This window comes from Falco peregrinus, chromosome 1 (assembly GCF_023634155.1).
Source record: "Falco peregrinus isolate bFalPer1 chromosome 1, bFalPer1.pri, whole genome shotgun sequence".
Taxonomy (NCBI): domain Eukaryota; kingdom Metazoa; phylum Chordata; class Aves; order Falconiformes; family Falconidae; genus Falco; species Falco peregrinus.
In genome coordinates this window covers 32,232,686-32,247,858 of record NC_073721.1, presented here as the reverse complement: position 1 = coordinate 32,247,858, position 15,173 = coordinate 32,232,686, and the positions used below count along the sequence as shown (strand labels likewise).

The 15,173-nt window shown below is 40.0% G+C and overlaps 1 long non-coding RNA gene across 17 annotated transcripts in view; it reads right to left on the bottom strand.

Moving 5' to 3' along the window:
• Positions 1-15,173, bottom strand: part of LOC114012675 (uncharacterized) — a 114,939-nt gene that overhangs the window by 36,461 nt on the left and 63,305 nt on the right. For 16 of the 17 annotated variants that reach the window (XR_008744763.1, XR_008744762.1, XR_008744757.1 and 13 more), the window contains exon 2: positions 5,558-5,669. This is a non-coding gene — a long non-coding RNA (uncharacterized LOC114012675). Of the gene's footprint in view, positions 1-4,412; positions 4,470-5,557; positions 5,670-15,173 lie in introns of all 17 variants that reach the window. The other variant, XR_008744769.1, reaches the window with a different exon arrangement.

Below are 15,173 nucleotides of genomic sequence, written 5' to 3'. Positions count from 1 at the left end.
TGATTGATCTGTATATTTCATCAAAACTTGATTTAATTTATCAAGGGGAGGATGCCAATTTGTGTCACCAACAGATAAAGTCAGGTTAGAGTCGAGCTGCTGGCTCAAACCCTGTTTTCATATTGCCTTTAATTGTACTCCCTATTCTCTTTGGCTAAAGGCACAAGTGTGAGACCCTTCTCCTCCTTTTTAAATGTTTTCTGAAAAGTTTAGGTGAACAAGACAGTAATGTCACTTACTCTGTGTCTGCACAGGACTTGCATGATAAGTGAAGTTGCAGGTTTGGTAATTTTTCAGCCTCAATGCTATAGTAGTGATCTTTTCACAGCTCTGGAGAAGTCTGATTAATCTCTGCAAACTGAATTAAGGTGGAATTTGAGGATTTTTACAGCAGATATGAGACCTAAAGCCTGTGCCACATCCTAGTGGTGCACATAGCCTGAGATATGCAGCCCATGACACAAACAGGAGTTGTGTATCTAAATTCCATAGTAACCTTCAAAAGTTTGTGTCATTTTTATTCCCGTCCCTTCTTTCAGCTGATATTTTTCTCCTTCACTTGACCTCTAGATCCCTCTATTCTTTAGGGCAGTAATTCTTTCTATTAGCAGCCGTGAAATCCTTCCCAGTTCTGCCCCTACTCCTCTGAATTGAGCCTGAGTGTTTGTCAGCTCAGGAATCATTTCAGGAAATCCTTGCTAGGGGAAGGGACCCAGTCCTTACTCATCTCCCTGACTATCAGATATGGGTGATATTTCTACAGACATCTCTCAGATGAAAGCCTCTTGCAGCTTATGAGGCTTATTCCCTGATCTGACATCTGCTCACTACACAGAAACAGTTCAGTAGTCATCTTGTTTGCCTGCAAAATAAGACGTCCAAACTCAAAGACAGGTCTCCAAGTCAGCCTAGTTTTGAGCACCTGTGTTTTCCACTGATTTAAATGAAATATCAGAAGAGCTATGCTCTTATGAATTTCATTCCACTTTCCATGAAGTGTCTCCATAAGTGAGAAGATGTATAATTCTGAGCCTGATTTCAATCTGATTTAAAAATGCAATTCTGTTCTTTCTGCAGCTTTATTGGAAAAAATATATTTCTGAGCTGTGTTTTCTTGCTTTTTCATATATAATTAATTATAAGGGAGGCTTGTTATTTAGGGAATAAGATACTCTAATGTAAAGATGTCACATCTGTTAGATAAGAGGACAGTGAAATTTGAAGCATTACCTGTGGCTGAGCTGAATGCTGATATTCAGTGGCTCTGATGTAATTAAAGAGTACATTGCTCAGTCTGGTCAGGAACATAGGAATAGAAAACACTATTTAGAAGAGGCTGGATTGTTAATACAGAGCCTGATTCAACAAAGCACTTGAGTATGAGCTTCAGATTAAGCACACATTCTATTCTTCCTTCTACTGCAAAGCATGTTAAAGTGAGCGTATGCATACTTGTCTTGCAGAATATGTTAATTATGTTTAAAAAAATAAAACTTGCAGGGCCCACTTCACTGAGATCATCTCATAATCTTTAACATGTCTATCCTCCCAGTCCTTCTGTGACAGAAAAACCTGCTATTATCTTCATTTTTTTTATTCCAAACAGGATGTTGAAGAGCAAGAGAAAAAAGACTAAGATCATGGAATTATTTAGCCCTTCAGTACCCCACTGATTTTGATAATGTGAAGCTCCTAATAAACTTGGACAATTTTCTGCCAGTAGGAATAAGGTACTCTGAATTATTTTAGCAAATATGGGCCAAAAGTCCTAGTCCTGAAAGGTGCTTTGTGATGTTTTGGGATCCCAGCAAAGCAGCTGAGCCTTCTTCTTCAAACAAATGCAAAGTGAAACTTAAACTCACATTTCCTGATGCAGAGCAGGACACGTTTACCATACATCTAAGGTATCCATATTTACCAAGGTTACAGTAAATGAAACATTCTTAACATCTGAGCTTTTAGGTTTGACTGTCACCAAGGTGTCTTTCTCAGACTGTCAGGTGCTTAGATGTCAGTCTGAACTTGGTCCAGAAGAATATGCTAGGTAAAATTATACACAGATTAAGTAATCACATTGCTGAAGTATTTCAAGCTCCACTTAAAATAGATTCATAAGATACAGTTGGCTTGTTTTATTACAAGAAAAAGAGATTAAATCTAGAAGATTTGGGGAGAAAAATGTGTATCATTTGTTTAAAAATGAAGTATTACAACTGATGATCCAACATTTTTTCTCTAGAGCTGAAGGAACTTAACAAGATAAAAATAAGTCATGGAGAGTTTAAAAAGTGCTCTGATACCACATTGGAAATGGGGGGGGGGGGGGGGGGGGAAGAGGGAAAATGTTGATTAATATGATAAACTCCTAAATTAGATGAGTTCTGTTAATGATTTCATTCCAAAATTCCATTTGCCTAAATCTTGGTAAAAATGCTTTATATGAAACACTCTTCCACAGTCATTGAAATCAATCAAAGTTTCAAAGATGGCAGTACAGTCCTTTGGCTGAAAATTCTTAGGAATTGACTTTAAATGTCCAGCATCACAACACAGTACACTTTCCAATTTTATTCTTGGTTCCAAGAAACCTGCCACAGGGCAGGAAAATGCTTCTGACTTCCATTAGCCTTTTCAGTAGGACTGTCATAAATTTCTTCCCTATCCTCAGGATACATCAACAGGAAGACAGACCACTGTATGCACAAATTAAAACTAATCTGTTACAGAGAAGAAAGGTAATTTTGTTTCAGTGCATTTGTCTGTGTGCATAATTTATTATATTACAGACCAATGAGTTTGGCATGGAAGAAAAAGAAAAGAGTTGACTAAAAATAATAGAAACTACATTCTAAAAGCAGCTAAAAGTTCTAATTTCCTAATGAGCTCATTTAAACCAGGTAGATGACTGTGCTCTTTGTTAAACCAATTGAAAAATAAATTGTATTTGGAAAAGCTTGCTAGCACAAATCCACATAGAAGAGGATTATATTCCAAGGAAAATATGTGAAGCATATTAGAATAAGAACTGCAATGACAAGAACACAATCAAGCAAAATAATATTGGGAGTAAATACAAGAAGCTTTGTGATGAAACACCAATCATAGAGTCCTGAAAAATGACCTAAATGGCTATCTCCAGGGTTGCTGCTTCATTCCATGAAGTTTATTTTAGGGTTGAGAAATATTTAGTTGCAGATGCTGCCTTCTAGCTCTATTAGGAATTGAGACAATGGCAAAAGGCTTAAAACATGTTACGAGTATAGTATGGCTAAACAAGCAGACACACTTGATATAGTCCTTCTAGTTACTGTTATTATTATGGCAATACTTATAGGTCTTGTCAATCTGTGATTAGATTAGCTCTGCTCAAGAAAAACATAGATGAAATAAAGTAGGAAATGCAGAATGTCATTTTCTGGGAATGAAATTTCTGTCTACAGAAATACCCCATGTGCGTTCAGCTGAGATTTCACTGGGGAAGAGGGTCTGGGGAAGGTTTGATAATACGTAATGGAAATGTGTAGCAAGGCTTCTTTGATTTTTCATTTCAGACTGAATTCTGGGCATCCATTCTGCAGATTTAAATGTAACATTGAATGCTGAAATAGCTCCTATTTCTTCTTTGCGTTTTTAAATCTGTCCAAGCATAACATAATTCCACCCCCTTTCTCCCCATCATTTTCTGGTTTTAGTCTTGATCAGAAGAAAAGTAACTGTCATTACCTCAAAACCCTTCCTTCTGACACATTTGCAAAAGGGCTGCTCGGTCCTTCCCATTAGAAGGCTGGGAAGATTAGATGGAGGATGGATGTGGGTGAGGCTGGGTTACATGTACACACTGGGGATCAACGACAGAAACAGGACCAGAACTCAAAAACCTGAATCCAGGTGCAGTGTTACAATCCTGCACCAGAGCTGATGTCGACAGGGAAATAACTCACATCAGGGGATAGCTGAAAGATTTTAAATGCCTGTCATATTTGGGAACAGTGCTACTGTAATATTTAGGTCCACATCTTTCTGCTACTCCCTTTCCTGTGCTTCAGCTGCAACCTGTTCAGAAAAAGGACACCCTCTTTCAAACCTTCTCTTGGAGCAGTTCTCACATTGAGCTCCATTAAATATTTCCAAGCAAGTAAGTTGTATTGAGTCCAGACTCATTTTGTTTTCAAACACACAGACACATGCTCTTAATCTAAATACATGGTGAAAACAATGCCTTACCCTGCATGCAAACAAAAAGAAGCATCTATCTTTTATGGAAATATATTATTGATATACATGACACAAAGTAAAGCAATACCTATTTTTTAATGTCAACCCAAGCATCAGTCTTGGCTTTCTAAAACACCTAAACCCCCATATAAAATGTTATGTATATTCCCAGTTTAAAGAAAAAAAAAAATCCAAACCCTTAGTATTCAACGACAGCCTGACATTATTTACTGCAGTTGCTTAATGGTCTTCCACTAAAAAGAAAAAAAAAACCCCACAAACAAAATAACACACCCCCCCCTTCAAACTAAAAATAAAATTAAATTTATTAAATAGCTTAAATAGCTCAAAAAAGTAAATTCCTGCCAGCTAAGAGATGGTCAGTAGGGTGGAATAGAACGTGATTTCAAGGATAGGCTCTTAATCTGTCTCTTAACATATTAAAACTGCTGCCAGTCCTCCTGGACACCTTAGCACCAAGAACACTGGTGTGACCATACTCCTATCTAATCCATGCCAAAAAAACCATCAGCTTCAGCAAGACAGAATGTGGCTGCAAACAGGTAACAGAGTGAAAGGCTCTTTGCAAGCAGATATAAGCTCTCCCTGGGTGCACTCTGAACTTGGGTGCTGAACAGTTGCTGTACGCCCAAGGTAACACGACTTCCTAAATGGCAAGGTGTCTTCCTTCAGGCTCACCTGTGTGCCACTTCCCTAAAGCTGATCTGTACTGCTTTTGCAGGTATTTAGAGCACAGGCAAATACCTAGCATCTGTCTGGAAAAAACAGGTATAGCATCCTAAGAAGCAACTGTAACCTCAGTAGCTTGAGTGGGAGCCATTGGAACAGCAAAAGAAACCTGTCCTTGTGCTGTTCCATGGGTCAGTAAATGACGAGGGGGTTACATTCATTACAGTTTAAACAAAGAGAAAGAATCTCACTGAACATTTAATCAAAGTCAGACTAAATCCTAACTGATATTAGCAGGGAAAGCTAAACAAAGGCAAGGCAATAGTTTTGTTTTATTTAAAGGATGCAAAAGGAAACCCATTTGTCCCAAAGCAGGTCAAGAACTTTCAAAGAATATTTGCACTTTTCCTTTGCATGTAGGGTTTGTCATGACTTTGTATAATTACTGCAGTATGTGAAAGAGTGAAACTTTTAAAGAACTCTTTTGTTGCCAACTTTTTTGAGCTGGTTCAAAGCACTGAAGCTGGTATTTATTGTACAGATACACATTAGCTGCATTTCCCCAAACTTAGCGGGCTGGGCAGCAGAGGCAGTTGTTTTCTTTCTATGCCTAGCCTGGACAGTAGTGATGGGTTAGTAGTGCAGAGCTTACCCAGTCTTGTGCTAAGGCTGCAAGTTCCATGTGCAACACAGCAACTCAGTTGTCATACTGTGGATTTCAGGGTGAGGCAGGAGGTTCAACTTCTCAGGCATGTTGCTGAGACCTGTGCAAGTGCAAGTAGTTTGTTATTGCTTTATGATCTAAAAAATTTCAAATAAGTGTAGCCATACTGATGTTATCTGTCTATACTGCTGGCACTCTAAACCCAGTGATGTTGTCTCTAATAAATTATGAAAGTATGATGGGTATTTATTATCTTCTTGCCCTCCGTACCCTTCATGGAAAAGGTGGAGTGGGGCTTTTGGCAGAAGAGAGTTTTGAGAGAAGTCTATATCTTGGGAAGTGCCATCGCAAATGAAGATTTAACAGTGAGACCAAGGACTGAAATACCTCTTAAACCTCCACTGACTGCAAATGTATGCTCTTGCCAGCAAGGTGAGTGCACCCATGGCCAGAAGGAGCACCCACTGACATCTAAAATGTAACATTAATTGTCCCCTCGAACCACATCTATGCAGATCAACCCAGAGCTGATTACTACCTTTCTGTGCTTCAGATTTCTTTCTTCCCTGAGATTTCCTGATGCCTGTGACAGCCCATCCAAAGTGTCCCCCTGATGCCAAAGAACACCGTTCTGCAAAGGCAGCACCGTGGCAGGGGATCAGTGTCACTTTGACTTACCCAGGGGTGCTTTCTGCAGCTGGCTGTCAGCAGGCTGTGAGGCTTCTCTCCTCATTACTGCCCCAGGTAGGGATGTGGTGTGGGGGCAAGCACAATGTATTTGCCTGTTATGGCTGTGCCTGCCCGGGCACTGGAATTACCCTCCTGCTGACAGCAAGGGAAGAGGGAAAATCAGAAACCCTGAAAAGAGAACACTTTACCCTTTCTCAGTAACTGGAGATGTATTGTGCCCACACAAGGGAAGGAAATTTCACAGGTTCTCTGACTACTTTCATCCCTTGGGCAACAAAATGCAGAAGTGGAAATCAGTAGGACTTCTTGTGAGCAGATAAAAACCAGAAGGGAATTTGAGGAAGGCAAAGAAAGTTAGGGAATCTGTCAATCAATACGTAGGTGTTTTTTCTATCAAATGATACTGAACATTTATGATAATCCTCCAGGTGCCCTAAAGAACTACTATTATGTGACAGACATGGCAATAGACCATTAATTATGGGTTAACAAATACCAGTTACATCAGGGTGTTGACAGAAGCAATTTGATAACAGAAACAGCACCATTGTATTACAGGCAGAGGGCCAAGGGCCATTCCCCTCTGGCTGGGTCACAGGCAATTCCCCTTTCCCCATTCAGAGAATAAAGCACCTTTCTGTTGCCATGTGGTCCAATGTGGTGGTCTTTCCAGTCAGAAAAGAATCAGTCTTTAACAGCTAAATAAAATCAGCAGGTTGACCTGGTCAACATAGTTACAAAGACACAAATACTGTTGAATGTCTCAGGTTTTGGATATCTAAGATGAGATAGATCATTGACGTATCAGACCATAAAGGAAATCCTCCTCCTGACAAGGAGCCTCCAACTTATATTTCCAGAGTTGGGATCAGAAACAGCAAGTTCTTTGACCCAGAAGTTTAGTACAAATCTGAGTTGCTTACTTACACTTCTTAATCCTGTTCTTTCATAAAGTCATCCTGTACTCACAAGATTCTATTAAAATATTCAGTGCCTTCCACTCCAGAGATGGCTGCATTTCACAGGTGAGTGAAATGATCAGCGCATGCAATATCTGTAGAGCACTTGCTGAACTTCTGTAAACTTTATTATTACTGATTCAATCTGTGTAAGAGGAAAAAGGGCATCCAAATGGCACTTAAGATGGAATAAGGAGCCCTTCATAAAGCTATTAAGAAATTAATAATTACAGGAAGACAGATGTAATTACATCCAGAAGATCAATGCAGCTTTTAATGAAGAAGAATTTCAAGACCCTAAATACAAATTGAGATAAGAAACTTCTGAGACTTTCCCATGTACCCCCTGCTAGATAAACGTAACCAGACAACAAAGGAATTCTGATGTTACATAAGACAAAATTATTCTGGGGTCCTACCAGAAACATTGAGGAAGCTGGTCTGAGCTCCAAAAGTATGTCTTATGTTGATATATGATTATGCTTGATGTTTACAATTGGTCCTAGTAAGAAAAATTTTAGTGTGCTCACTGCAGATGGGGAAAAGATATAGAAAGTTGCCTCTTGTTCAATACAGCTTCTGTTTCTCAACGGAGATGAAAATCCTTAAAGACTCCTCAAAACTTAAGGAGTTGTAGAAAAATCATTGCTTTCCACCCTAAAGAAATCTCTATTTAATGTCATGCAGGTTATCACCAACCCTTGCTTGTGGTTAGAGCTAGAAGACATCAAAGGACACTTGCATGTTGAGTGTCTGTGTTAAGACTGTAGCTTGGCCCAGGAAGAGGAGGGACAATGCCATCGCTCCCTCGCTCTCCTTCATTCGAATCCCCTGGGCTTAGTGTGGGCAAGCAAAACATGATCAAAAGAGCAATTCCATTGAGCCAGAACTTTTCTTTAATTCCTCTCTGCTGTGGAGAAAGTATACAAAAAGGAACAATAATAGGTGACTCGTATATAATGAGGAATTATACAGGAACATGAGCACAGAGGAAACCAAACTGAATCAGCAAGCCCACACATGATTTAAAGTAAGCCTACAAACCCCAACCACTCCACTTAATGTCCAGCAATGAAGCAGATGCCCTTCACACAGGCACATACGCACTACAGACGATTGAGTGCTTTGTCAAAATACTAAAGAAAAAAAAAAAAACAAAAAAAGAAAGAAAAGAAAAAAGTCCCTAACCAAACCAAACAAACCCAGAGCATCATACAAACAGAGCAAGGGGGAATACGCTATTGCTAAAATTCTAGGGTCCTGAGAAAGAGCTGAAAATGGTGATACTTGGAAGGAGTGTAAGCATCAGCTACAGAAAAAGACAAACAAAAAAAAATAGGGTTTTTGCCAATCAGCTCTGGAGAATAAATTCTTTCTTGACCTTCTCTCTTTCCACGCCTTCAGCATTCCAGTACCTCTCTGTGCTGTCCTTTACTTATGACTGTCTCCAAATCCCATAGATTTGCACCCCAATAGGAGAAGTAACAAATAATTCCATACTTGCAACATATCGCCAGTAAGTAAAAAACTTAATTAAAAGCAACGCTTTGTCTGATCAATGGGGGGAGTTGGAGGGGAAAAATAATCAAACTGTTCTTAGCACAAAACAGACATTGAAGAATAGCTGCAGCTAAAACATTGCAGAACATACTGTGGAGAACAATTCTTCACTCACTAAGAAGGGTGGGAGCGAGCTCTGCTCCAGACCTGCAGCTGTTACAGCTCTGCAGACTTTGCAGGAAGCATGCTAATTTGTACCAGCCAAAGATCTAGCTTACAGGGGAGTATGTTTGAAGGAATTTCCTGGTCAATACCTGTTTGAAGTTTGTTTCCTGCACTCATCAGAGAAGTTCATTTGTTGTGATGGCAAAAATAAAAGCCTCCTCTGAAGAGAAAGAAAATCCTCAATTATCAAACTACTGGCTTCAGCAGTACTTTCTGAGAGAGAAGGTAAAAGGACAACCTTTCAAGAGGTTTTGAGGATTAGTGGGGATTTAATAGAAAAGGTACTGTAGACAGCAACTTGTGTCAGTAATTTGAGACCTGAATGGTCTGATTCAACAGGACAGAAGAGATGAGAATCTGACACTGAAAAAAAGATTCACCGAAACCAGAATAGTAACAGTATGAAACAGCAAGCCCAACTTCCTTTTCATAAAGTCAATGCATATTCTCTTTCTCAATCTGCTTCAAATCATGGTTACAATATTACTTCTGAGTGTACATTTGTCAGTTGATAAACATTATAGACAATATGTTGACTTGTAATATGCTGAGCATCTGGCTATGGGGTTCAGCTTGAAAAAACTCCCTGTTCTTAAAGCAGCAATATGCTTAAAAATAGAAAACTTTCACTAGAAAAGGATTGCTTAGCACTGTATCAGATGCAGCCACAAGGTGTGTAGAAAGAGGTACAGAATGCCCAGCTGGGAAACAGGATGTCAGGGACTTTGTCTGCTCCCAGAAAAGGTCTTACATGGTATAGCCCTCAATAGCCAAGATACATAAGATTATTGATAAGAATTTGAAATGGAAATTTGCAAAGACATAAGAGATGCAGAAGACAGCAATTTAAGCACAAGATTGTCAACCCACCCATATGAGTTTCCTCTTAGTGGTGAGTTCTTTTTATTGTATTATGGGAGAGACTTTTGCCTGGCCATGGGTTTTCGAATAGGACTCAGAACCAGGTTGTCCTTCATACACAAGAAGTTATCAGACTTGACAGCCTTCTGTCTATAGTATTCCCAGATGGGAATGGAAAGGGATTAAATCCAGGAATAGAGTTTACAATGTGACTGTACTATCCACTGGGTTACTAGGTCAAAAAACTCCAGTGGGTTATTAATATTACAAACAATTTCCTTGGCTTTACTTATGAGCCAAGAATATGAAAAAGATATTTCAGATTGAACAGAACATTTTGTATGATACAGAAGACATGCTTTTCCATTTGTTTCAGTAATAACCCTCCCCAATTAAACGTTATCAGAGCTGGTATTTCCTTTAATTTATTGGTGTGGGTATTGGATGAAAAATCAATTGTTAATTTCAGTACACAAATAAGTGTCCTCAGCACTTTTTTGTAGGATAATGAATGTACTTAGCATGATATGAACTTCAACGACAAGATCTCTGTAGGGTTTTTTGGGGGGTGTGTTGTTTTTTGTGTGGTTTGGTTTGGTTTTGGTTTGCTCCTTTTGACATGTCTCATGTATGAGACTTAGCAGAAATGTTACTATCTCAGCCTGCTGCTACACTTTGCTATCAGAAACCTGCCTGACATGTTCCTGTGATGTGGACAGAAAAATCCCCTCTGAATTGCTTTGATTTCCATTGTTCTGTTCTTCTTTTAGGCTCTTCTCCTCCTCCTCCCAAAAAAGGACTGGTACTGTTTGGGCAGCACTCATGCGGCACTTGGAAGGTTATTCACTAACTGAAACATACTGCATTTGGGCAGCCTTACCCATACAAACTTCTGAAGCAGGGATAGGAAAGAGCTGACCATGCATCTCCAGTGCTCTGTCCTCTGAGTTACTGGGCAAAAAGAGGAAAGGAAACAACCAAATCTAATTCAGCTTTGGAACTCCTACACATTGATTCAAGTCTTCAGGGACAGTCTGTGTTATCACCGAAGACAAAGAAGCCTATCCTATGTGTGTCCAGGACCACTACATTTACAGTCCTCTTTGTCTTCATTAGCTCTCAAATTATTTTACCACAAAGGGATAGCAAAAATGAGGCAACATCATTTAAATTCACGCCACTACCTAGCCATACAGAATTGCAATAAGTGTTGGGCCCCCCATACATAGTCAGTCTCCAACAAAATCCACTACAATCACTAAAGACAGGGTCCTGCAAAGCATCCAGGGTTTCTGTGTGTGGTCTGGCAGCCTTCCTACTGTGCCAGACTTCACAGGAGTCCCGTATGAATCCCTAGGCTCTCGGCCAGGACAGCCAGATACGGGCTTTGGGAGCCTGTCAGCTTCCACTTTGGAGTCTGGCATTGGTTGGTCTGTCTGCATTAATGCAACTGAAACTGCAAGTCCATCTGTGTGGGGTCACCTATGTCCTGGTTTTGGCTGAGATAGAGTTAATTTTCTTCTTAGTAGCTGGTTCAGGGCTGTGGTTTGGATTTGGTGTGAAAGCAATGTTGATAATACACCAATGGTTTTGGTTGTTGCTGGGTGGTGTTTGTGCTAAGTCAAGGACATTTTAGTTTCTCAGGCCCTCCAGCGAGGGGACTGGAGGGGCATAAGAAATTGGGAGGGGACACAGCCGGGACAGCTGACCTGACCTAGCCAAAGAGGTGTCCCATACTATGGGACAACGTGCTGAGTATATATAAGCTGGGGGAGGAAGAAAGAAGAGGAGGACTTTTGGCATTATGGCATTTGTCTTCCCAAGTAACTGTTACACATGATGAAGCCCTGCTTTTCTGGAGGTGGCTGAACACATCCTTGCCAATGGCAAGTGGTGAACAAATTCCTTGTTTTGCTTTGCTTGTGTGCATGTCTTTTGCTTTACTTATTAAGTTGTTCTTATCTCAACCCTCAAGTTTTACATTCCTTTCTAATTCTCCTCCCCATCCATCTGGGTAAGGGGGGAGTGAGCAAGCAGCTGCGTGGTACTTAGTTGCCAGCTAGGGTTAAACCATGACAACCCATAACCTGGGCAAAGCTGGAAAGGTGTTTCAGATAAGTCCACTTTGATCTTATCTGTAGCTATAATAAAGCATCGGTCTGTAGTGGCTGAAACTGTGTCAAGAAGCATTTGAGCCTGTTGAAGACTGTCCTAGGAGCTCAGTTTATGCTACTGAAACAGGATTGAAATGCATGAGTCATGAGTGGTGGTGGTCTGAACAGGTGACTGTGCTCTTCAGTTTTACTATTACAAAGATTACTTTTCACTACTCAACACCTTCATGTACTAAAGAAGAGAAGACATCCTACTGACAAATATTAGCCATGCACAGGCATAAAAAAAATTATGCTGATTAAGCAGCTGGAGTCTCATTGCCTATAAAGATTTTTTTGTCTTTCATTCATATTAGAAATTACTATGATCACCTCGTTGCCTTTTCCCTCCATCAAAATGTTCAGGAACTCTTAAGATTTCTCTTACTTCATTTCCAAAGCAGTAATATATCAGTCTATGCAACATAGCTTAAACATGCCCATCGTATGGATGGTAAAACAATTCTGATTCTTTATCAACAAAAACATCATTTTCTTCCACCTCCTTTCTCCCTCTTCCTCTAGTGCCCCTCTCACACTCTCCACGGTACATTAGAAGGAGCACTCTGACAACAACAGAATTCATTAGTCAAGCCAGGTACTGTGGCTTCATAACTCATTCCCCTTGTTACTCGCTATTGAGTCACGGGGCAGAAGGTGGGTGTCTTGATCTTGAAGGTAGGACAATGATATAATCTATTTCCATCAGGTGCTGGAAAAAAGGTTACAACCTGCCTCATACAGAATTCAACTAGGAATCACAGAAAGGGGAAGTAAGTTTTTGTTAACTCACATAGATGCCAGAATGCTTTCAATCTATTTCTGTTTCATCTCTTTCTTCCAAAAGATTTTTAAATAATCACAACATTAGATTAGTGATTTTAAAACAGTAGGTGATCAATTTCATTTCAATGCCTGGGGAAGAAATTTAGATTCCCTGATGTTTCATGGAAAACACCAAAGAAGATTCAATTGAGAAGCAGTTCTGACACTAACTAAGTTATCTACCCAAGTATTTCTATTACACCGCTGTCTGGGCATTTTTGTATCATGAAGCACTTCCTGCTTGTTCAGTACAAAATGTGGACAGACTCAAGCAGACAGGGCTTCCCCTGCTTGTGTCTTCAAAGGCAGAGCTGTACAAAATTAAAGTTAGTGTTTGATATATTCTATTTGACTTTTATTTCTAAATATTTGAGGGAAAGACATTACAAAAAATTAATTTGACATGTCTGGTTTTTAAGCCAGTGAATGCCAGGAGGGCATGCGAGGTTGTCTTCTGTTAGAAATTATCAGCTGCCTCCATAGAGGAGAGCCAGATGCTGATCTAATGCTGTGTTAAAGTAAAAAGTGATTTTTTTTTTTTCCTTGAAACATTCTGAACTATCACCATTTTATTTCCTCTGATATTTGGAACAGGTGAAAATAAATTTTCTTTCTTTTCTTATTTGTATTCTATGCATATGTGTGTGGGTATAAAAATCAAACTATCTTTAAAAGGTTGATAAATGCATATGTAGAGAAGATAGTATTTGGAAAACAAAACAGTTTTACCAAAAAAAAATAAACATACTGATATTCCCAAATCTAGACATGTCATTTAGATTTACTGTTCTAACAAATTAACCTTTTGAGGCAGTTTGACCTTTAAGTACCTGAATTTTTTGCAAAACTATATCAGCTTGCAGTGATAGCTTGATTTTCTGATGCTACCATTTTTCCTGATAAGTCAAGAACCATCTGGAAGAAAAATCCATGTTCTGATGCTTGATGGAGATAATTTCTTGCACATGGATTTATGTCACATATTTATGTTAACATTACCAGACCTATCAGTTACTTTCCATAAAGTTCAGGTTCCAGAAGTTCATAGGGGCATTGCTGAATAATTGAACCCATAGCTTCTTTGTGTCAGTCAAGAATGTTTTTGCTCTAGCTTCATATTCATTGTGGCCATAAAGAGAGTTAATGAGAAAATAAAGTTGAAGCTGCATCCTCTGTGCAGTTGGCACATATTTGATGGGTCAGATGGTCTTGCAGGAATTGCTTATTACTTTACTAATTTCATCTACTGTCTGCATCACATCATTAATCTAAAGTGCAAGATCTTCACTTTAGGAGTTTGAACTGGTTGGAAAAGGAGGGTCTCATGGTAAAGATACTGAACAAAGGAGATATTTACTTCCCATCTTCCATTTCATGTATTCTTGATGGAACAGTAACAAATTCAGATCTCCCTGTTGGTGGGTGTCTCAGAGCTGTATTGTAGATTGTAGACTGAGAAAAGGCTTCTCAGCCAGAAGATGTGATGAAAAGAGTGGTCAAGCCGCCTTCTGAAGACCACATCATAAACCTGAGGTCAGCACCTGGAGAGGATGTTAGGTGCACGGTTTAAGAAAGCAGTGAGGGAAATTCCATCCAGTAATTGATGCAAAGTCTTTTGCAAAGTAGCTGACACAGTTGAATTTAGACTTGCAGCTTCTAGTGATTGGCACTGAAATGGTGCCCAAGAGAAGCGCTGACTGCTGCCCACTCTACCTTTCTACCAGACTTCATCACCCTCTTAGCTGAGGCAGCAGAACGAATGATGTGTCCACCTCTGAGCCTCTGCAATTCAAAGCCTGATGTATTCACTTCAGTGTCCACCTGGAGAGGTGCCTAAATCTGTGGAGGTTACATCCATCCCTCCCATGGACAGCGCAGGGTTCACAGAGCCAGCTCAAGTTTTCTCAGCAGTGGAAGCAAAAGTAAATGTTACCCCTCTGGGCTGAAAAGTGATGCCAGCCCTCTGCTGTCCTGGGAAGCAGAGAGGAAGGAGAAGGAAGGAGGACTGGGACAGGCACCTGGCGTTAGAGACACACACAAAGCTGTGCTGCCTGTTTTTGCAGCTCTCCTGAGAGTGGGATGAGTGACATGGTGAGAAGCCACATTCAGCACAGCCATGGGTCTGAACGCCCCAGTCCCGCTCAGCAGCGAGCAGGGATTTCTGTAGCTGTGCCACAGCAGTGAAGCCACAGCTTTCTCAACAGCCCATCCCAATGCTCAAGGAACCTCTGCCTGCTGTGCCATCACCTGGTCCTTCATTCTATGTTTTTAGGAGGTGTTGCACCAGAGCTAGCTTTAAAGTAGCTAAAAAATACTGTGAGCATGATGACCGAGGCAGCAAGAACTCAGCAGAGACCGGCCAGCAAAAATCTCCATCTTTCTCCTCAGTTC